Raw genomic sequence first — 25996 nt, 5'->3', positions numbered from 1 at the left:
ATACTTTCTACATCAATAGGATCATAACGTGGCCAACCCGAAGCCTTTTCTCTACCTCAACACCAAGAGAGAAATTTTGATACTGGGTTTTAGGCGACTTTACGCTGGAATTGGAAGCGTGTCGATTTGCTGAACTTGACGCCACAAAAAGAACGAAAAATCCCCACTATCGGATCCCACCTCGGTGCTGCATCAATGGTTCAACTACCTGACTGCTAAATGCGCAAAAACTTCGCAGGCCGACCCTGCGGAACTCGCCCCACGCATCCGCGATCATAGAAAATAATATGACCAGAGTTCAGTGGGCCGAAAGATCTCGTATAACTTGACATATGAATAATCGCATGACAGGACTGGCGAAAAAACAAACATCAGCCACCCAACCTGGACGATTGTCCCAGCTCGCGACATAGGTGGAGCTGGCGTCGACCTCAAACGAGGGAGCGCCATCTTTGTCGCCCCCGCACCGGTGTCGAATTTCATTTGTTCGTTTCTGAGAACGCGGAAGTTTGTGCGTGGTGGTACTATTGCATGGTTAATGACAGTCGCGGTCTTGATTTGATCCTTCTATTCAGGATTCTGGGGTCTGGCGTTTATTTTTAAGTCGGGGTAATGATGTTTGTTGGTTCATGTTTTGACGTACGAAAATTATGCACTTCAATTTCTAAGCAGCGTGAATCTGGCTTGACTGTTGACTAGAAAGATGTCATTTTCGACGATTCGTGTTCGATCTTTTGAAATCGAATTTATCCACCTCTATATCCAACCTCCAAAAGAGCTACATCTACTGGCTTCATGATAGATGCTAGCAACTTTCTCATCGTTAACTGAAACAACAACAAATGAATCGAACAATCAATTACGTTCAAGTTCGAGCTTTGGCACTTCAATAAACGTTCTTAATGCTCGGTTATCGTTAATCCATCGTGGAAAAAATAAAATGCATCACGATCAGCTCCTCTTTCTATCGAACCACCCGTGATCTATAGACGTTTAGCGTTTGTTAATCAGTTTTAATTGCTACCTATTAGATGGCGCTGAATTGGTCGCGAGATGTTTTTATAGTCGTCGTAAAGATGGTGTGTTTAGGGCAGTAAAATCGTGAATGAGAGTTCGTGAAGAGCGACTAGTTTCCGAACTAATTTGGATTTGACGTATTGTTGAGTTATGAAAACTTCTGATGAGGTTTTTATGGTTTGTTCACATTCAATACTGATTTCACATTGAATTGCATATCATTCAGGGTATCGGAAAAACTACATCCCCATCTAGTTGTTTTCCCACGCATTGCAGTCGAGATAGAGGATTGTTTCTTGGCTGGGCCTTTTCTAAGGAAATTTTTTCGTTAATGCTGTGGGTTTGAGAGAGGTCCCGGGAGTTAGGATTCACTATCAAGCCCAGAAGGTGGCATTGCAATGGATTTGAAGGATTGTTTCTCAAACAGATGGGACTTCGCACAATTCGAGCAATTTCTTACAGTTTATGTTGTCAACACTATGCTGGGTTTCCGGTTCACCAGGGATCAATCGTTCTGTTTTCGACAAAGGATTATTTCCATAAACTTTGGTTTTGGCAGTTTTCGATTAATTCTTGTCTGTTATCCCCATAGTTTATCAGTTTTCCACAATCGGTTCTCTTCAACTCTTTATATTGAAAAGTTTCGTTTCGATTCTTTAGAAAACATTCCCGAATTTTATCAAATCAGGCTCGAAATTCACGATAGCTTCGTCATTTCATTGTTGTGAGGATGAACGTTATTATGAAGATCTTTTTACAGCTTGGAACTGTAAGATTCAAGGATCGATTATAATATAACTCAACATAATTTTTGTCTAAAAAAGTTTCATCACTACTTTGTTTCAGTGAGTTGCCGCTGCATTGAGTAAAAGTTGATGCATTTTTTTCAATAGGTCATATGCATAACTAAGTGTATTTGCATTTACTGTATTACTGTCTGTAATGTTTTCAGTTCTTGAATTATTACTTTTAAATTACAACCAATATTACTGGATCAATAATTTATTCGATTACGACTACCATCATTATAAATACAAGTCTACATCATGACTGAATGGAAGAATGTTTGAGTTCCAGATGTATAAAATATTGCGTGATGCGAATTGACAATAAATGACACTGTCTTTGTCAGTTGTTCATAAAATGTATAAGTTCCTTTCAATAAAATGAGGTTAAAGCGTTTACTACTTATTTACGTATATGGCTCAAAATTGCTTTTAAGGTAAATGGTGACGAAGAATTCATGCAGACCATATAAAAGAATACATACGAATCCAGTTGTAATTCTTTCAGGCGAACTATCAATGGACACATTGATAGATTAAATGAACTAAATGATTGGGCTTATGATTTTCATGCATGTTTGTGGAAGTAGTGTACGTACCTTAAAAATATATTTGAAAAATGTATGATTGAACTATGAATTCTCATGAAATTATCGTATATAAGATAGAATGAAGGATAAGTACGATCTAGGAAAATACAGGATGTTTTCAAAGGTGATGCTTTTTTTACAGAAGGTTGAACTCATCAAAATAAGTCGTTCAACCAAAAATTATCTATATAAAATATTCAAAATGATTGAGATACAACCCCTAGAAGTTCGGACAAAATTTCATTGAACTGTGGAAGGTGACTCCGGCATCGCAAAAACGAAACAAACAAAAACATATGACTGGACAATGAACGGTCCAGTACCAAATTCATTGGATTAGATGCATCAGGTTACTTTTGAGAGAGTCATAATTGTTGCATCGTGCAATTTGGTGTATGAAAAAAATGCAGAAAATCGAGGCAGTTTCTTGAAAGTGTTTATGTTAGTTATGCAGAAATGTTTTTCCATTTCATCCCATTTTTACGACGATTGTTGGAATGTTCGAACAAGAAGATTGTGATGCCCATTGTGAAAAAATTCGTGAATAATTAAGACAAATTTTATTAGTGAGATTTCGAAGTATTATTCTATTTTTTACACTTGTGTCCTTAGTCTCTTTTGTCAGTTGGTATCGAAATGAGCAATTCCATAAAATCGTGTAAGTTACTGAAAAACAATGACAAGAGTTCGTCAATTCTAAGTTTTCATTTTCATTACCACGTAAATATCGAACGAGCCAATATTTTCAAAGAAACCACATGGTCGAATCAGGAGATAGGCTTTTTCCCACTGCTTTGCGATAATTCAGCTAAAAAACGGTCTAGGGTCGTATTAGGATGTGTTTCAGTATTCATTTTCAGCTTTTTTTCAATTTTGTCATTTTGAAAGTTTTGTTTAGGTGATTTTTGGTGAAACGATTCATTTGGACCAGTTCTACCTTCTGTTGAAAAAAAGCCTCACCTTCAAATACACCCTGTATATTATTTCGCCTGCGTGCGATATGAAGAAATTCGTATTGCTCAGAAATAATGGATTTTTGTACATTGAATATTTATTATGTGGATTGATTTCAAGAAAAGATATCACCTGTGTTTCTGCTTGAGATTTGATAATTTTCAAAGGATTCATAGTTCAATAATACATAAATATTTCAAATATAATTGGATTGGCCTACAACATGAATTTACAACTTTTTCCTTAGTTTCAATACGACATTGTTTTCTTAACAGAGATTTAAGGACTAATAGAATCAAACAGTAATGTGAGTCCTTCCACATTCTCCGGTTGAAAAATGTGTGTGACTGCTCTGTTTTTAATTGTACTTATGTTCTTCGGGTTACATTGTTGTCTTTTCTCTAGACTGTGGACCTGTGCCATTGTTATTTTTCAAATTTATATACGTATTTTCATTTACTTTTTATTAATCTGTACGATTGCTTAGTGCCAATTTTATACTGCTTCTTTGAAGAAGGTTTCAAATAAACCGAAACGTCGGCAAATTATTGAATTGGTTTTCGTTTGATTCGACCTGAAACCTATCAACCTTTTCTCTCGTTGAAATAATTTGAAAGTCGTTAATCCCTGCCCTAATAAAAATTCCAAAATTGCAGGGTGGTTTTGCTAGCTTTTGGATGTTGAAAGTCTTGCGAATAATGTCGAAATTGATACAATAGAATCGTTCGAATCCCGGCATCATAACAATCATCGCACGAATCGATCGAACGTCCGTACATTCTTCGGTTACTCGGGAAAGGAACTGTCCCCTCGAATTCCTCATAAGAAAATGACGACTGCATACTACGGAAGGAATTTGCCGTTTCCGAGAAACCGTCCGGCAAGAACTGTTTCGGCAAGAGAATATTTATGGCAAGATCGACGGGCATTTGTCCAATAATGGCCATCGAGTACCAAATAAACAAATAGTCTTCTTGCCATCGGACAATCGTCGAATTCTGTTCGCGTCATCATTGGTGGCACTTGGTTACGGCAGTTTGTGTGGTATTTTGCAGAGAAAACCAGGTATTGGTTCGGGTCGAAGGTGGCGGCACAACTGGTCCAATGGGTTGGTAAAGAATTCGTGTACTCTCTATTGAGGCTTATTCGGAAACCTTATGATGACAACATTGAATTGGCCTCATTAACATGTAGGTACCACCTGGTTCACTAATGAATCAGTGAATACCAGAAAAAGAACCTAACCTAGCTAACTTGTTGATATGAAATTGAATTGCTTCCTAAGAATGAAGGTCACCGGTTCACTGATGGCTCTATGGCTTCCACAGGAAGAACCTAACCTAACCTGATGATAATAACACTTAACCGATCTACTAATGGCTTTGAGAATTTCACAGGAAGAACCTAGTTTACTGATGGCATTCTACAGAGCTAGGAAAGCTAACGAGACCTACTGATAAAAACATAAAATTTGCTTCTTTAGCTTAAATGCACCACCTGATTCACGGATGGCTCTGTGGATTCCAGAGAAATACCCTTATCTCTCTTGATGATAAGAACATTGAATGGGCTTTTTAGCCAAGATCTCTACTAGTTAACCAAAGGCTCTATGAATTCTACGGAAAGAAACTAACCTAACCACCTAATGGTAAAAACAAAAAATTGGCTTCTTCAACCTAAAGCTAATAGGTTGACCTATGGCTCTGTACTTTCCAAAGAAAAAATCTAACCTGACAACACTAATTGTCTACTTCAGCTTGAAGTTCTCAACTGATTCTCGAATGGCTTCGGTTATTCCACAAGGAGAACTTAGCCCAACATCTGGTTTTCCGATGGCTAAGCGAATTTCACAGGAAAGACTTCACCTAATGATAGATACCTAACCTAACCTAACCTAACCTAACCTAACCTAGCTAACTTGTTGATATAAAATTGAATTGCTTCCTAAGAATGAAGGTCACCAGTTCACTGATGGCTCTATGGCTTCCACAGGAAGAACCTTACCTAACCTGATGATAATAACACTTAACCGATCTACTAATGGCTTTGAGAATTTCACAGGAAGAACCTAGTTTACTGATGGCATTCTACAGAGCTAGGAAAGCTAACGAGACCTACTGATAAAAACATAAAATTTGCTTCTTTAGCTTAAATGCACCACCTGATTCACCGATGGCTCTGTGAATTCCAGAGAAATACCCTTATCTCTCTTGATGATAAGAACATTGAATGGGCTTTTTAGCCAAGATCTCTACTAGTTTACCAAAGGCTCTATGAATTCTACGGAAAGAAACTAACCTAACCACCTAATGGTAAAAACAAAAAATTGGCTTCTTCAACCTAAAGCTAATAGGTTGACCGATGGCTCTGTACTTTCCAAAGGTAAAATCTAACCTCACAACACTAATTGTCTACTTCAGCTTGAAGGTCCCAACTGATTCTCGAATGGCTTCGGTTATTCCACAACGAGAACTTAGCCCAACATCTGGTTTACCGATGGCTATGTGAATTTCACAGGAAAGACCTAACCTAATGATAGAAACATTGAATTGGCTTTTCTAGTCTGAAGGTCTCCCTCTTGTCCACCGATGTCCCTGCACAGAACCCACCATGACGTTATGATAACAGCATTAAATTTGTTTCATTAGCAAGAAGGTCCGACCTGAACGATAGCTCTGTGAATTTCACAGGAACTGCTGCAAGGAATGTGGAACATCACACAATAGGAGTATGTGCAATCTTCTAGGAAAGGACTGTTCCATACTGAAGGCAGAAGTGTCTTCCACATAAACATACGAGGTAATCAAGAAAAACTGAAATCTTTCTCAAATATCATGGCCAACCTATAAGTAGAAAACTATGTGGTGGCTGAATTATAGTAACGATTTGAAAGTTATTAATGTTTGTGGATAGTTCTCGTTCCTTCCAGAATTCAGTAATTGATAACTTCTCGGTTTAAGGAACTGGATGAAAACACTTTGGACTCTTAGAGCGACGTTTCGGCGTTATATTTCGCCTTCCTCAGGCTACAATTATAAAAGAAATCAAAAAAACATCAATACATGGACGACTATGTGGCTAGAACAAACTTATATCGATATCTACATAAACAGATTACAGGAACTATTACAAATTTTTTTAAAATTTAGGTTGTTTAATCAACTTTACAAAAAATTCAATGTTTGGAGACTGACTAGATTGTATTGAATCGAAAACATCATCGCCCATAATCTCTTACCTAAGAAATCCTTTATTCTTCAAAGAAGAACCAGTCAATAGAAAAGTCATAAAAAATAAAACATAATAGCAATAAATGCTTAGAGGGCTCGGTAAATACTTGAGATTTTCTTGGTAATCTATTCATAGTAAATCCAACAATCAACTAAACAGAGAGACCGGCGGGCGAGTTATCACATTGAACATATGAAATTCTTACTACCAAAACACAAATAGGAAACACTACACAGGGGTATTCATCGACTATTTAACGAGGTTTATATATATATTATTAAGGGTGGAAGTATCAGATTGAACATTGACGTTGTCTGTTGTTTTCTTGATGAAGTGTTTTCATCCAGTTCCTTAAACCGAGAAGTTATCAATTACTGAAAGTTATTAGTTTCCGGTGCATACGGAGTTCCTTGAAAATATTCATTAATTGTACATTGCTTAGCTTTAGTAGGTTCGATACTGTTGTTTCCCATTTGTTGTACATCTATCAGGAGCTTCTTTGTAAGATTACTCTGAAAGGAGGTATGTGCCGGTTAGGTTGCGAATTCGTTCTGGTTTTAGTGCACTGTTCAGGGGGTAAGAGAGGGCCCTCAAGATCGTGAAGATCTTCGTAAAAAGGACCACATGGGAACTAGCTTCTGCTTTGACGAAGCTCACAATACAATTGTCGTGCCTGAAGTTCCCACTTAGTTCACGGCTCTGTGCGCAGGGACTGGTGTGGGGATTATGGGATTTCGTTTCAACCAGTAAATTTCTCTGAAAAAGGACCATGTTCTATATTTCATCATGCAGTTTGAATTTTTTTTATGGTCTTCTTGACTGCACTCTGGAGAAAATCTGCAGCGGATAGACTAAAATCTCTTTCTCAGAGAAAGGTAAACTCCTACTTTCTAGGAGAATGCAGGAAAGCTATGTGCGATCTGCGCTCTGGTACCTAACTTTTCGGAAATTTGCTCAGCTTTTGCTGCTTCACAACCGGCGCTGTCCATCTGTCGCACAACTTCTTTACCAGATGACTAGAGTTTAAGCCTGAGCTTAAAAAACTCCTTGCCTTGAGAGGAAACACATGAGTCTTGTGATTGATGCATTGATTGGCCACCTGTCCGATAAACATTTGACGAAAATGGGTGGATTTAATGATTTAATGTTCCTTATGTCACTCGCAGAGAGTGCCTCTGAACTTATATTGTGCGCCTGTTTTAACTTAACTTAGTTAGTACCACACTAAGGCCTGTTCACACTCAGTTCAGGTTTAAGCGGAGTTTTAAGTCAATCCTAGATTAATTTTGACGGTTTCATTCAATTTCGTCACGTTGAACTGTGATTTATGTTACAATCAAATCACAAACAAAATCAACAACCGCGCCTAAGAATACTCACTATTCCCACCTTTTTTATAGTGAAAGGAACTCCTCTCTTTCGTCTTATGACAGTTTTGTCGGCGTGTATCAGGGTTTGAAAGTCTTCAAATTTATGTAGATGAAAAATGGGCCAGACCTCAGTTAAGCTCAAAAGAGGAAACTTTTACGAGAAATAATATTTAATGGTACCTACACACACTATCCTCAAATACCATAAAGGTAAAGCTAGAGTATTCTGACTTTTGTTAAGCTCCACTTACTTGTGTTGAAGTAACGAAGATGTGACATGGCGATACATTACGACAATCAAGCTGCTGTCAGACCACTGAATTCACATGTTTTCTATTCGACATTGGAATCCGATTACTTCTCTTCAGTTTGGGATAAGAGTACTAGATAATCAAAATGAATGAGTAGGCCAATACGCTGGCCGTAAAAGTAGCTGGAACTCCTTTCATTGACCCTCAAAAATTATGCGGAATTTGAAAATATATCTACAAGTAGGTGTTTCACCCTACCGAAGCTGGATCGTTTTAAAAATTAACCCGGAATCTTAAGCACTGCGAAAGCTAAGTATTGGGATCTAAGCATGCTACAGCTCTTCACTGAATTCCTTACAGGGACTGAGGGACTCGTCGCTTCAGGAAGCAACTAATGAGAATAGGTGTAGCAAAAACTGATGAGTGCACATTCTGTGGGGAGGAAGGCACTCCAAAGCACCTAGTGACTGCCTCGCCATTGCAATCTAACGCAAAAAATGTTTTGGACGAGAAACTTGTAGGAATAAAAAAGTAGCCTCCTTGAAACCATTCCAGATACTGAAGTAGACTAGATATTAGAACTCAGGAACTGAAAGGCGAGCTGAAGACGATATAGCGAACAAAACCGCACTAATGGAGGTACAGTAGAGCCTGAGGTCACAGTGTGACGCAAATCTACAATGTACAATCTCAAAGGAGAGAGCGACCAAAAAGGAGCACTCTTCCTGGGGTGGGTCATTCCAAAAAGTTATTCGATGACTTGTATACTGCAATATCTAAATAGTAAATTGTTATTAGTGAAAACATCCAACACCTTTGGCTTCCTTGCAAGACGACACCAGTACAGAAAAGACCTAACGAGCATAGGTGAGCGCAGATTCTCCAAGGAGAAGAAAGAATCTTTAGATAACCCGGCTACATAATAACTCGCCATTGGATATCAACAAACAAATACCTTCGGAGGAGAAACCAATGAGAGACGCTACGTCTGGAGCCATTCCAGATACTGAACTGAAACTGTTGAACTTGAAGCAGCGAGAACAGCTCTGAGGGGACACAAAAGATATGAAGCTGGTAGTGCAGTGTTACCCCTTAGAAAATCCACAATCTACTGGGCCGAGCTACGAATAAAAGGTTGCCTTAGACTTAAAGGCCCAAAGACTGAGTCTTGGTATCAGCAAGAATCCATGACTCAAAAAAAGTACAAGCAATAGGGACTACCCAACTACTGTGCAATGAAAAGATTCCTGCCAAGTTGATTCAAATGGAAATAGTCCCTTCTTGTTGTCGTCAAGATTCCTCCACCGTCCGCCATTCATGAGCCCAGACGACCTTCTCTGCTCTTGTTAACCGTCATGTGAATCTGACGGAACAATGCAAAACGCACCAGCAGAACTTCTGGTAATTAGTTGCCAAAAGCAGAATGAACCGCGTTCCGATGCCGAGGGACGAGCCTCGAAAAATACGCGAACGTCGCGCGCAAAAAACGCGGTCCGGTCCATAGGCCACGTGATTCGGGGCGGCGACGTCGGTAAGGCAGATAAATGTTTTGCCGGTCGGCCCGCGGTCCTGGCGTTTTTGCGCGGTCCAAATGAACAGATGATGGGCATACTAATGTTGGCCGCTGATAAACGAATGTTGACAAATATTCCGGCTGGTTTGCGGTCGACGCGGCCATTGGCGGAGCTGGGACTTGGGTTTCGACTTGAAGGGTTGGTTTCGAAATTCGAAACCTTTGATGATTTTAATGGACCTTAACTGAATTGTGTACCAAACGAAGCCACACCCGAAAAAACTTTCCATCGAAACCTTTTCATCAAAGATTATAGAGAAGAAATATGGAAAACGAAACGACTGAAGTGATGTGAGCGCCATCTGTGTTTCAAATGTGATACTAAGACCCTAAGACTGGTTGAAATATCAATTAGAGGGACATTTGCAGAAAAATTAAATTTTGTAAGATTTCAGATGGCCATTTTGATCAGAGGTTTTGAATGTTTTGATTCACGTGACGCCTATTGCTTATCTAGCTTTTTCAAGTTGCTGATTATTAATTTTTTTTGTCTAATTTCTTCGTGAGAATCTCGAAATATTATTCGGTAATTATTGCATGGTGAAGAAGTGTGGACCAAATGCAATGGATCTTCCGAAATTAAGTTTTTACTTTACTAAGGAAAATGGAAATGTAAGTATTAAAACTCTGAACATGTGACCCGGTAAATTATAAATTTTAATTTTCAATGCTTTGAAGTGGACAAAATTTTCAGGGCGTAAAGCCAATGACTTGAGCAACTACTACTGACTACACCATGTGCAGTGAACATTTCACTGCAAGTTCATTGAGAACTGGTCATCCACATAAATTGTTGCATGCCGGAAGCATCCCTGGCATAAAAGGCCCATTTAAGGGAAATTATGATCTTTATACGTCCATTCAATGATTCTCGATTGATGCTCCTTCAATATATTCAGAAATGCAAAGGTTTTATTCATTTAGTTTTGAAAATCGAGTGACAGTCAAAGTCACCTGCTATGGGTGCTTCATTAATCAATTTGTATATTGTGTCATAAGAGACCACATCATAAAGTAATCATAAAAAAGCATGAAGAAACTGTACTGACTAACTACGTCTTGTATAACTCTGTAAGATTTTTTTTTTTTAATTGTGGTTCTGAAATTCTGTAACTAATGTGAACTGAAATGTGTATGCTATCATGATATGCTGAAAAATTGATTCATATTAATTTCTTATATAAATTGTACAACATCAACTAAGTTTATCGATAATTAACAACAATGTATTGCACATAAATAATACCTTTGACGTATAACAGATCAACATATTATACTTTTGTGTATTATTCAAAGTTCTATTTGTTGTTCATAATTTTGAATTTATTATTTATAAATTACGAATGAAAATATAGTACATCTAACAGCGCATATCATTGGTATCAATTGATTCCAAACAATTTTCAGATGAAAATTAACATCCTGATCACAAAACAAAACATACTTTCATTTTGTCGCTCAGGATGTTTGTGTAAAGAAATGTGTAAGTTAATCAACAATTAACAACAATGTTTTACACATAAATAATACCTTTGACGTATAACAGATCAACATATTATACTTTTGTGTATTATTCGAAGTTCTATTTGTTGTTCATAATTTAAAATTTATTATTTATAAATTACAAATGAAAATATAGTAAATCTAACAGCGCATATCATTGGTATCAATTGATTCCAAACAATTTTCAGATGAAAATTAACATCCTGATCACAAAACAAAACATACTTTCATTTTGTCGCTCAGGATGTTTGTGTAAAGAACTGAAATGTGTAAGTTAATCAATAATTAACAACAATGTTTTACACATAAATAATACCTTTGACGTATAACAGGTCAACATATTATACTTTTGTGCATTATTCAAAGTTCTATTTGTTGTTCATAATTTTAAATTCATTATTTATAAATTACAAATGAAAATATCACGCATATCATTGGTATCAATTGATTCCAAACAATTGTCAGATTAAAATTAACATCCTGATCACAAAACAAAATATACTTTTATTTTGTCCCTCAGGATGTCCTTTTTTTCGTCTCAATAAAGTCGATATTGAAATTCAAAACAAGGAATAGAATTCGAATTTCGCGGCCTTGAATTATGAAACAGAAAAATGTTATCGAACAGTTTTTCTGTATTGACAGTACGTTATCAGCGCCATCTCATTGTCAAATGTGGCAAACACAGGCCAAAATGTAGTCAGTTGTCAGTGTCAGAGAAAAGAGGGCGTTTCTCATCTTTCTACTTTACATTGTGTCCCGGGAAGAATGCAACAAACGGATACCATGAATTAATTTCATCAGGCTGGACTGCTATCAAGAGATGAATATTAATGGAAACAACAATTCTGAAGAATTGTCGTTCCAATAATACGAGCTACTCATGAACTTATGTAGGAGGTCCCAGAGTAGTCGAAACATCCAAGTGCAACTGTAGATCGGTTTCAGGATTATCTTTTGAACGGAGGATGGTAGTCTTAAGCGATCTCGGGGCGTCGTTTTGAGATATTCTCATCACGATGCGCCACCTGTCACGCAAAAACTGAACCAAACTTCGCTTTCTCTGTAGACTCCTACAACAGTTCATGGCTCCCAAGTTCAACTACTACATGACTAGCTCGCATTATTGGAACGACAATTCTTCGAAATTGTCGCGCTAGACGCTTGAAGTGCTGTACACTTATACAGTACTCTTTTTTTTTGTATCAAGAGGTTTTAATCGCCTGAGTGCCTTCGTTTGGGATGCAAAGTGTGATGTTCATCTTATGAGTGAAATTTCATATTTCAATAACTCTTGAACAAATCGACCGAATGATTTCCAATTTTTTAGTTTTGTCAATCTTTACTATCGCCTTTCATCAATATTTCTGAAACTGGGAAAGTTTTAGACTTTTTCTATTTTCGTGAATATTAGATCACCGTGTACGTGGACCATATGATTTTTTTTCGTTTTCGTAACCACAAAGAATTAATACAAAATAATATTTCTAAATATCTGCTTATACATCTGCTCATTGAGGGTGATCAATAAACATTATCTGCGCTATGCTAGCGCATAGGAGAATTCTGAATCATGAGAGAGCTACTCATGGTTCGAAGATTGCTTTCATTAGTCCAATCTCTTCTTCTCCGACTTCTCCTAACCTGGGCGTAACGCAGGCTATGAGATTCATTTTTTTTTAACACATGTGGTGAATTATCTCTAGAAATTCTGCGAGTTGGCAGTGGTGGGAACCTATAAAAGGGTTAGGTGGCTTTCCTTTTCCTAGAGTTTTTGTCCTCAACTTATTAAGGTTGCTGAAGGTGAACAGAGTGAGTTCAGCTGTCAGCTGATTCATCTGAACATAGAGCTTAAATTTTTTGCACGCCATTTAGAGAATAATTTCAGGCATTATTTCGAAGGATTTATAGCCAGTTCCAGCCCAATTTATGCTGAGCATGCTCCTCTTTCGTATTTCCAGGGATTGACATGTTCAAGGCTCAAGAAATCATTCAGAAAATTAGGTATCTGAGTCTGGCTTACACGCCAACTCTGTTGTGTAAAATGTTAGAGACGAAAACAGACCGAAATCGTATACAGTGAGAAGGAGAATCAAAATCTGAACCTGTTGAAGAGCCTTTTGGATCTAATTTGGACATATATTCTGATATAACACATAAAGAATCACTGAAAGTTCCAACCTCATTTTATCCTCTACGCCACTGCGTTGTCCCCTCTATCCCCTCCGATCGCGTTATCTTCCCCCCTCCCCAACGACCAAGACAAAAACGATCCTAATTATATCGGCAGATATCCATCATAAATGCACCTCATTTCTTACATAGCCAGACGTGGTCGAAGCCGATAAGGACGCGGACACGGCCGTTTCGTTTTCCAGATTTAGATGTGGCGATAATGGGAAAAATTCGCTCGTTGGGCGGGAAAGGGGGGCCGAATAATCGGTCCGCTGGGACATTAACGGTACGTTAATGTCCGCATCGAATCCCGCAAAATTGCGAGTTGGAACGGATCGAAATCGAACAACGGTCATCGGTTATTTTGGAAGAAAAAACTGGTATAGAGATGGCAACAAAGTGTCTGAAATCATGAAATCGTAAAAGAAAGAGAGATGTTTTAATTGACCGTATAATTTCTATTGAAAGAGAAATATTTTCAACAGTATCAGTAAAAATTCCCCACAAACTCTCAAATTTCTCACCATTAGATTGCATGCAGTGATAAAACAGCAAAAAACACGGTTTTATCGCTGCATCCAATGGTGAGAATTTTTCTTATACTGTATGTTAAAAATATTTTTCTTTCAATAGAAATTATGCGATCAATTAGAACATCTCTATCTCATTTAGTTTTATCGGTACCATAATTCCATAAAAATCACCCTGTAACTTTATGAATATTCACTTAATAAGAACACAAACTTCAGATTCATATGAATTTGAATCCATGCATACATTTGTGTTACAAAACTACCCATTTTCCCTACTCAAATTCCCGATGGGGTTGCAAACAAAATGTTCATTTTAAAATATATAACTTTTTAAGGTGTGCATCGATTTTGATCATTTCGTTGTCTTTTTGTAGCCTTATCTTAACTTGTTCATCACCTGACATCGAGTCTGCAGGAATTTCAATTGAATTTGATGGTATATAGGGTACAACTCAAAGTTCCTTTTGAATAATCGTATTTGATGGGGTTGCAAACAAAATGTTCATTTTAAAATACACTGCGCAAAAAAATTAACGCAAATTCTGAAAATCTCAATTTTAATGAAAGTTAACTCTACATTGACTTTATAACTTATTTTTTATGTTCTCTCGGGAAGGTTTTGAATGAAAGAAGACAAATGAACAATTTTCAAAATACTGAAATGCTGATAAGTGATTTAATACTTGGTATTTCCACCCCTTGCATTAATTACAGCTCGGCAACGACGGTTCATACTCAAAATGAGTGATCTTAAAATGTTTTGATCTAATCCTTCCCAGATTTCTCCGAGTTGGATTCCTAAGTCATTAAGAGTAGCTGGATGATTTTCTGAACTTCTCAGCCTTCTATTGAGGTTGTCCCAAAACTGCTCAAACGGATTGAGATCTGGACTTCTTGCTGGCCATTCCATTCGAGAGACTTCAACTTCTTCAAGGTACTCCTGAACGATGCGCGCACGATGGGGTCTGGCATTATCGTCCATAAAAATGAAATTTTCACCAATGTATGGGGCAAATGGCACTATATGCTCTTCAAGAATGTTCCTCATATACTCATCAGCATTCATAGCTCCATTATCAAGGACCACTAGGTCTGTGCGAGCAGTCAAAAATATTCCACCCCATACCATAATCGATCCTTCCCCGAAACCAGTAGTATTCAGGAAATTGCACTGAGCATATCTTTCATGTGGACGTCTGTATACAAGGAAACGTCGATCACAATGGTAGAGGCAGAATCTAGACTCATCTGTGAAGAGAACTCTTTCCCAATCGGCCTCTTCCCAATGGATATGCTCTCTCGCAAAATCCAAACGCGCCCTTCGATGGGCTCGGGTAAGAGCTGGGCCTCTTGCCGCGACACGAGGCCTTAAATCATATTCTCTGAGGCGATTTCTTATTGTCTGAGTGCTAATTTGCACCTCATGAGTTTGCTCAAGCTGAATTTGAAGGAGGCGAGCGGTTGCAAACCGTTGTCTCAACGAAGAAACTCTCAAGTAACGTTCTTGAATGGCAGTTGTTACCCGTGGTCTACCCTGTCCTGGTCTTCGGACATTCATACCTGTCTCCCTGAATCGCTGCGACATTCTGGACACACTTGTATGGGAAACTCCAAACCTTTCTGCAATTCTTGTGTATGTCCACCTTTCTTCTCGCAAAACTACCGCTTGGGCACATTCCTCTTGGGTCAAATTGCGTGTTTCGCGTTGCATAGCGATCGAGTGTATAAAATCAAACGAAAGAAAAACTATTGATCACTTGAATTGATCGAGAACAACTGATTTTAGAATGGAGCCAATACATTCAAAATTTGATAATATCATTTTTATTTATTCCTGCTGGAAAAAAACATCTGTATTGAATAAAACCGTTGAAAGTGGATAGCATATGCATGGATAATTCTGATAAAAATAATCATCATTGAGAACACCTTCAGTTGTAGAATAAATTTGAGATTACCATAATGTGCGTTAATTTTTTTGCGCAGTGTATATATCTTTTTAAGGTGTGCATCGATTTTGATCATTTCGTTGTCTTTCTGTAGCCTATCCTAACTTGTTCATCACCTGACATCGAGTCAGCAGGAATTCCAATTGTATTTGATGGTATATAGGGTACAACTCAAAGTTCCTTCTGAAGAAACGTATTTGCTTTCAGGAAGGAGATATTGACGTGATTTAAACAAGTAAATGTTAAAAGAAGATGATTTTTTTAGGAACTCATTCAAAGGCCCATCATTGCTCAACTAATTATCTTCGAAGAGTGTTCAGAAATTTAGAGGAAATTGCAACTTTCAGTTCCACCTTATATACCATTACGAGGATGTATTGATATCTAGTTAGCTTAGACCAGTTCCATGCATAAAAAAATATTGCGTTACCATAGCAAGGAACAATAACTCATTGGAAGTGTCAGTGTGAAGTTTGAGGTCAAAAAAGTAAACTAGAGTTACGCAATAAATTAAAAGAAAGAATATGTCCACCGAAATTGTGAAAATCGAAAAATTGGACTAACGAGCCATCATCAAGTACCTGTATTTAAAAGGGTTAAGAGGTAAGCAGATTTACGAAGATATGCTTAATACCCTTGGTGATCAATCTCCTTCATATGCGACCGTGAAAAATTGGACTGCAAGCTTCAAAAGAGGTAAATTTTAGATTGAATATGATGACCGATCGGGAAGGCCAGTTTTTGTGTCAGTTACCGAAAATATCGATGGAGTTCATGACATGATTTTATCAGACCGTCGAATTGGGCTAAAACGGATATCTGAAGCACTGAAAATTTCATAGGAACGCGTTTATTATATAGTTCACGTCAATTTGGACATGAGAAAAATTTCTTCAAAATGGATCTCTAAATGTTTGAATGTTGACCAAAAGCGTGCAAGGTGCAAGGATAAAAGCATCGCGTTCGATCTGTGCTCGATTTGAAAACGATGTAGACTTCCTAAACCGAATTGTTACGATCCAGAAACAAAGCAAGCCCTAAGAAGTTTCGTGTCCAAAAATCTGCTGGAAAAGTTATTGCTTCAGTTTTTTGGGATTGCCATGAAGTAATCATGATTGATTTTTTGGATGAGGGTAGAAAAATAACCGGAGATTAATATTCGACATTACTGACAATTAAGAGGAGAATATGTTGAGTAATAAAATAATTTTATATTGAAATTTTGTTTGGTTCCATAGTACTAAGAATTTTTCAATATAGCCTCGTAAATTCTATTGAAATTCCAGAAGACTCGACATCAGGTGATAAACTAGATGAAATATACTACAAATAGGCAACAGAATGATCCAAATCGATGCACAGTATAAAAAGTTATTTTAAAACGACTTTGGAGAAAAAATTTCTGTCCCGTAATTTTTGACCAGGAGTGTAAATCATGATATTTCTGTCTCCATTTAAGCTCTACTCGACTCTCTATTTTCTATTGATTACCAATCACTTCAGAATTCCCATACAAGCCAATACGTTCAAACAATAGTATCATTTTAACATCGTGTTACAGTCCCCTCTGAAGATTATAACACGAAACGAGGGGGCCGTGAGGGGGTTCCGGGGGGCCGTTGTGGTCCCGTCGAATTTTTCGGTACCACGTAGCGTCACACCCGTCTGCGGAGATGAAAGGGTCAACGGAATCGTTGAAAAGGGTTGAGATAAATCATCCGCGTCAAATAAAAAACGCCACGTCAAAAGGTGATTTAGAATGTAGGTAGATGACGGTCAAGCTGGGACATTCGCACGTTGTCGAGTGGTCATTCGGACGGTTCTTTTGTTGGACACGAATATTCGACCGTATTTGTATATATTGTCGATGAGGACGGAGGTTTGATGCCAAAATGATGTATTCTTCCCTGGTGGTTTCGTTGGATTCATCATTTGCAATAATAAAATTATAATTGTGACCGATGTGTTATCCCTCTCGCTTATTTGGAACAACTTAAAAAAATAAAATTTCCCGAATTGCTCGTTTTTCCCCACCTACTCAACCTTTATGTTACAGGGTAACTCAATTTCTGTCATTTTCCTTTAATTACGTCTTATTTTTGAATTATTATCAGCTCTTCAGTAACCTAACCAACAACATTTTTATTTATTTAATGGTTTCTGTTCGTCTGTTCCTCAGATGCTTCTTTTCACTGTTTCAATAATGCTAATATGTTCCCTAAAATTCGTTGAATTTCCGTTACCACATAAGATTATTAGAAAATCACATGCAAATTCAATTCTTTTATTTCACATAAACAATTTCAAGAAACTGATACAGGTTGATACTCTTTCGTCCCTGGTTCCAACCTGGAAGGCCTGCTCTGGTTATCGTGTCACTCATTTGGTATGATCTCCTCATTGCAACTTGTACTCTCTTGATACATTTTCACGTTTATTCATCTTTAGTTTTCAGCTTTCTGCACTTCTCGAAACCAACGATTAGTGGTTCCCTCTAGTACTCTCGTTTTGCACCTCTCATAATTTATCTATTTATCAATTGTATCTTCTGTTTTTCTGATGGACGTCCTAATCGTGCTTACTTGTAAGCAGTCCGTGTCTGTGAATGTTGTATTCATTGATACATTTTAACACTCTTCAAGACCAACGTAATGTATATTAATTATACTATTCTTGCTCTTCTCAGATTAATTATGATTGTTCTTCTCATTTTAGAGCGATCAATTTTCATTGATTGCACTCGCATTGTAAACGTTAGTGAAACGGGGCTACTTGATACACTTTTCCAAATTTAAGGTCCTACCTTGCTGTAACAAAAATACTTTAATCGAAAATAAAATTATTTTAGCTTACTTTAGGGTAAGGGCTATCAGGTGTAATACTCAGAAAACATCTAGCCCTCCCCATATTGAAGAAAAAAAACTTGAAAGAAGTTTTTTCAAGTAGCCCCATGATGAGGCTAAATGAAATTTGTTTGAAAATCGCATTTAAAATGCTAGTATTCTCACAATTTAGGCTACTTGAGACGCAAAATACCTTTTTGAAATGTTGATAGAACCCTTAGGTATGTAGTTCAATTAATGAATAACACAGTAGTTATAGCAAAAAAATACTTTTATTTAGTTGTGAATAAGAACTTACAACCTGTTTACGAAAATATTAAAGGTGAAATAAAGAAAAACAACTACAACGATTCTTAATTAAGTCTTTAAATTTTTTTTGCCCTCTTCTAAAAGTTTCGTATTGGAGAAGCCGTTTCTTTATTTCATTTTTTCCGACGATGCCATCCTGCCTATATAAATGTAGCGCACGCTGCGAAGAGTTTCATTATCATAGTCTCGATATTTTTGACTTTCTGGCTTTCTTTTGTAAAATCGCACAATTTTCAAGTAGCCCCTGAAATGACAATAAAAAAAATTCTACACCAAGGGCTAGTTAAACAACAAATATATGTTTTGACGTTAGATTGTCAAAGGAAATACTAGTCTATTTCGAAAAAAAATGTGGCTATGTTACATTACTCATAGGTTTCTTTGTGTACCTACTAGGAAGTATACAGGTACATAAAGAATATATAAAACTTACTTTTTTCTAATGCTACACAATCACTATTAACCAATACAACAAACTTCCTGCGTAACATCTAATCTACCAATTGAAAAGTGTAGAAGCTCTCGCCTCACATACATGCCTTATATTTTACACAAGATGCCGGTAGCATGTGACTTAATCAATGACGGCTGAAATTTTCAAGTTACCTCACCGTTATCAAGTAGCCCCGTTTTCCTGTATGTTAATTTTTAATTTATTTAGTTCCTCAAAGTCTAAGTCTGAGCTCAAGTGACATCTTATTGAACAGTTCTGGATTATTTCTGCTTTTAGTTAAATAATGTCTCTGTGAGTCTATAGTGTTGTTAATATTTATATTTTATTACCGTATTAGCTTCATGCAGATGATTTATTCATTTTATGATTGTAACGGATATACACTTAATGTTTTTATACCATATTCAACTCAATTATCTTGTAATACAGTCCACTACTCTTTTTTACAAAATAATAACACCCCTGATTTCGAGCACATACACTGACACTTTGAACATCATGGAATAGCCTCTCTGTCAGCAAATCGCGAGGCAAATCGATTTTGATTGATTGGAGAGTAGACACACATTTTGAAATTTCCAGTTCAGACGAGAATATAATGTTGCTCTTACGTGTAGAGCCCAACTTAAATACCCAGTCTCTAGTCTGTTAATTGTGGAACACGCTTTCTGCTAATTTGTTTCCTGTGGAAGTGACATTTAATTTTTCCTCTTTTTCTATTGTTAGACAGAATACTTTCAGAAGGAATTGAAATTGGTTTTCAACCTCTTTGATGACCAAAAGATCTACTTGACGCCAAAAATGCTCATTTCGATATTGATGTATTTCTTGGTTCGCTTCTTAATATGGGAAATGGACGCCACTGCCAGTTCTGCATTTGTCCCGGGGAACCATTTCCTACTTCCAAGAATCCATTCCTTCATTTTCCTTGTCCGCCACATATCGGCCCCTTTTATTGATTCCAAAGACGTTATGTAAATCCCGCTGCCGACAATAAATTTTACGATCTTCGCGGCTCGCCACGCCGCGAATATTTTATGTTCTCACCTTCCCAAACGTTCATTGTTCCACGAAAAATTTCAAATAACGAAAGCGACACCGATGGATTTAGTCATACTGCCGCAGAATTTCGAAATGGTTTCATATGCAATACAGCCCGAGACTAACACCGGAACATTAAGTCGCTCTCTTAGACACAGGGTTGCCAGATGATTTGTTCACAAAGACTGGATGACTGTCGCACATTTTCCAAAATTCGTGGGACACAAATAGTTACTTCGAAAATTGGTCAATATTTACTTGAACTAAGGTTTGAATTTGGGTTGCAGTGGAGTGGAGTGGAGTGGAGTGGAGTGGAGTGGAGTGGAGTGGAGTGGAGTGGAGTGGAGTGGAGTGGAGTGGAGTGGAGTGGAGTGGAGTGGAGTGGAGTGGAGTGGAGTGGAGTGGAGTGGAGTGGAGTGGAGTGGAGTGGAGTGGAGTGGAGTGGAGTGGAGTGGAGTGGAGTGGAGTGGAGTGGAGTGGAGTGGAGTGGAGTGGAATGGAGTGGAGTGGAGTGGAGTGGAGTGGAGTGGAGTGGAGTGGAGTGGAGTGGAGTGGAGTGGAGTGGAGTGGAGTGGAGTGGAGTGGAGTGGAGTGGAGTGAAGTGGAGTGGAGGGGAGTGGAGTGGAGTGGAGAGGAGTGGAGTGGTGTGGTGTGGAGTGGAGTGGTGTGGTGTGGAGTCGAGTGGAGAGCAGTGGAAAGTAGTGGAGTGAAACGTCGTGGTTTGGTGAAGTAGAGTTAGATGGAATGTGTGGGTCGTTCTGGTGTAGAGATGAGTGATGTGAATTGAAGTGCAGTTAAACGAAACGGACTTCGTAGAATAGATTTAAGCAAACCTCCTTTCGTTATCTAGGACATGATTTGATCATAATGAATTTGAGGAGAATTATCTCTGAATATTCATTAATTCCTACAAATTCACAACCTCCCAACCTAAAAAAACACTCTTTCACAAATGTTATCGAGAATTTCTACATTATTTTTGATCGTTGTTGATTCTTTATCCTCTCTGTGAAAATCTATTACATCTAGAGACATCGTATAAAATTCACTGAGAGGCAAAATAGTCAACCTATCCTGGTAGCTTCTAGTCAAAGACAAGGTATCTAGGCAGAAACAAAATAAAAAATTACAGTTTTACTGGTGAAGTAAGCATAACGACAGGTTTCGATTCTCTGTGCTTTTTCACCTTCCCAGGGGCTTGTGCAGCGGCAAGCGGGCTACTTCCGGTTGTTTTTTGATCGTTGTTGATTTTTTATCCTCTTTCTGAAAATGTATTACATCTAGAGACATCATGAGAATTCTTGGACTTCCTTAACATTTGTAGAGCATACCCTGACGGCTGTTCTTCGAGCACCAGCTATTTTTTATAGGCAAAATAGTGAACCTATCCTGGTGGCTTCTAGTCGACGAAAAGGTTTTCTGCTATCTAGGCAGAACCAAAATCAAAAATTACTGGTGAAGAAGGTGCATTTCCAGGTGCTTGCGCGGCGGCAGGCAGGCTATTTCCGGTTGGGCGAGTACTCGGACAGGATGGGGTTGATTCAACGCTCCTTTACAGGGGCTTTAGCACCGCCAGTCAAACTACTTCCGTTAGGGTGGAAACTCGGACAGGACAGGGTTGGCTCAATATAAGATTAAAATTTACCAGTACTGACACCAACGCATCGACATTCAAACAATCGGAAAGGACTTCTTATGTTAAAAGCGTGAGGATTTTCTAGAGACCATATATGTAGGTAGGTTGTATCGTTTCAAAAATTCTTGAAGAAAAGTGTTATCAGTCTTAAGTAACAGGTTTATTCACGAATTATTAAGCACCATATTTCGAGAAAGTTCTTCTCTTCGTCAGGCTGAAATTCCAAACAATTAACAACAAATTGTCTGTAATTTCATTCTGAAGAAAGAAAGAACTTTCACGAAGCGTTGCTGTTGAATTATTTGTGAACTAACTTGTACCTTAAGACTGATAATTCTTCTTTGAGACCATGTATGTTCATTATGGCAGTTATTTATGTTTCTCCGAATGGAAGTAGCTTCATCCGAACAAAACATTCCTCTAGGGGAATTTTCATTTCGTTCATTCTGCTAAGGGTGTCTTTGGCAAAAGGCGAGTCTCTCCATTTGATCTCCCAGGTGCAAATTGTGTACTTTTTGTTTATGAAACGGATGTAAATCTTCGGATTTCAAGATTCTCCAAGCAAAACGGCCCTTAATTTTTCGCCTCTAGTTGTGAGTCATCCGACATAATATTTTATAGTACTTCGATGATAATTCAGTAAAAACTTCCTCGACCAGGCGCGAATCAACACAACTGGCAGCCCTGGAATTGGAAATGTCCGCGTATGTAGGACATACCGGGTAAATAATTTACGTATCGACATTTGATATACAGCCTGATCGGCTTGTAAGCCGGCACAAAGACGCTACACGGTGTAACAAAGTGTCTGGAAGCTGCCATAGAATGGTAGAGACGATGGTATTGTACTCGGAGATCAAGCGTCTGTTAGTTTCGACATCCGAGTTGCCCAAAATGGAGTTGTCGCAATCTGTATCAGAAACAGCAACGAATAAGTCTTTAGGAAGGTGACGGGATGTAAGGAAATTAATAATTAGATGAATTGTCCTTGTTTTGGAAGATCCCGTTCCGATTGAGAATAACTTAAATTCTATCTTTAAAGTATTGTTATAAAGGGTGTTTCACAATTGAAAGACAAAACGGAAAATTGGAAATGGGGACATCGAGCTCAATTCATAAGAACCTCATTTGTGAATACCCTGCATTTTCTGTAATTTTTTGCATTATCGGTTTACTACAAGTTCCGAAATGATTCATCGATTCAACTGAAAATTTGTTTTTGAGTCCAGGTTATGAAAAATTTACACTCAAAGTATTAACAGAAATACCATCTCGTCGAGAAAGCGTAGCTGCTAATCATGGTTTCGGTCTCAGTCGACCTCGTCAGAGCAACACAACTCATTGCTCGACGAAGAAAAAAATGAATTGCTGGCCCTTTTAATCGATGTCAGTAGTCGATATGGTTAAGGAATACGGCCATGTGCCATGTGACAGGAAACTGGCGCTGGGGTGTATTACTTCACAACTTTGATTGTTCGAAAAAAACGATCTTTCCAAACCCCCTGTAAAATTTAGAAAAAACTAGTCAACACGGATTTTCACTTTGATAAGGGCCATAGGAGGGTATGCAATTCCGGTAGATTTATCAATAGTTGAACGAAAAATAATATTCGACCTGAAAAAGCTACCCTGATAATCTCTTTCTAAGTCCATTATATTTCGCTGAAAATGTTTCCCTTGAACTTCTGAGTGCACACCCATGTTGTTTTGAGGTCTATCTGAATGAGAAATGGAATAGTCTATACAAAAGTACATCTAAGCACAGGTTTTGTGTAGATTTCGAACAGGGCGATTGTAACACATTTTTTTTTCAATCGAATTTGTGATCACTAATATTATATTATACAGGCTGTTGTCACCCTTCAGTAGTAGGCGATCTGGTGTAATAAAATATTGAACTTTGAAAACATAGTTTTCCGAATAAACCAAACGAATGATAATCCGGTCAAAATTTCCCATTTTCTTCATCCGAATTGTCGGTCATCACGAATATTTCATAATTCAAGTTGTTGTGACCATTCAGCAATAGACGGTCTGGTGAAAAAAATATATAGCAAGAACATTATAATTTAAATTTGAGAAAAGCACGAATATTATAACTGAAATGTGCCTAGAGCATGAATATTATGATTAATATGAATAACGTTGATCTTGAAAATTGCAAATTTCATCAATGAATACAACACTTACAGAGACGGGCTGCTTACAAATAAGCACGATTAGTATTGCCGTCAGAAAAATTGAAGATGCAATTGATAAATTATGAGAGGTACAAAATGAGAGTACTAATGAGGAAAACCACTAATCGTTGGTTTCGAGAAGAGCAGAAGGCTTGAGAATCTATATATCCAGGGTGGAACCAGGACGAGAGACTGTCAACCAGTGTCATGTCTTACTACAGACCGTTGGACCATATTTGAGAAGTTCAGATCGTGTTCTGAAGCAAAACAATTAATTCCAGGATGCACGCTCGAGAACTTTAGAATTCATTCATCTGAAACTCGATGAAAGAAGTCAGTTATATGTAAGTGAGAGGCTAACAACAAGATGACTTAAGGAATGAAATAAACTTATTCGAATAAATCAGCATTAAGCATCAAAGAGAATGACATAAGAAACATCGATTCTAGTGCTACATACCCATTTACAGGTGAGTTTTTCTAGAGAAGTCTGAAAATATATGTAAATTGCAACATGAAATACTTATTCAGGAAGAGGCATGTTAATGGGTTGACTCGTGTGAACATATCGATTGAGCAATACTAGTAACGATTATAAATATGTTCCAAGATTCTGGAATAATCTTGGTACAAAAATTCATTTTTGGCGAGAATGATCCATCAAAGTTACTTTTTTTATACACCGTTATAAAGAGGCTTCCAAGACCTTTCAAATAAAGTAGCACTCAACCCCTCTCCCCTATTCAAATTTGAGGGGTTGGAGCGCTCGTTCAAGCCTCAAATATACGTCAAATAAGTCCCACAAACGAAATCACTCGACGTGTTTCGGGAAGTTTTTCCAATCACTATGGAATTAGAAATATAAGGGGTGGCTCGTCTAAGATGAAACACTCTGTATATACGCATCGCGATTGTATTTTGCCCCTTTCTATTCACTTCAAATATCTATATTAATAAAAGAGGATCTATGGTTTACTTCAAAATGTTTGCATTCACAATGAAAAGTTTTTCACAAGGGGAAACTTGTAACCTGTTCCTGTGTCGACAAACCCTGAAGGTTATTTTTTTATACAGGATGTATCTGAATAACACCCAAAAATCGAAAGGCGTGATTCTTTGAGGAAAATTAAAGTGGGTATTTGGTTCGCGTTCGATATGTGCTCGATTTGAAAAAGATGTAGACTTCTCAAACCGAATTGTTACTATGGATGAGACTTGGGTACATTTCTACGATCCAGAAACAAAGCAACAATGGAATGGCGACACTCTAGTTCTCCAAGACCTAAGAAGGGTCGTGTCCAAAAATCTGCTGGAAAAGTTCTTGCTTCAGTTTTTTGGGATTGCCATGGAGTAATCATGATTGGTTTTTTGGATAATGGTGGAATAATAACCCGAGATTATTGTTCGATATTGCTGACCACTCCACGGAAAAAATTAAAGAGAAAACACCCGGAAAGCTATCCATAGGTGTTTCGTTTTTGCAGGACAACGCCCCTGCACACAAATCTCATGTTGCCATGCAGAAAATTCCTGATTTAGGGTTTGAATTAGTAGAACGCCCCCCTTATTCACCAGATTTGGCTCCATCCGACTATCATCACT

The sequence above is a fragment of the Coccinella septempunctata genome, chromosome 9, assembly GCF_907165205.1.
Source record: "Coccinella septempunctata chromosome 9, icCocSept1.1, whole genome shotgun sequence".
NCBI lineage: Eukaryota > Metazoa > Arthropoda > Insecta > Coleoptera > Coccinellidae > Coccinella > Coccinella septempunctata.
This window is presented reverse-complemented; position numbering follows the sequence as displayed.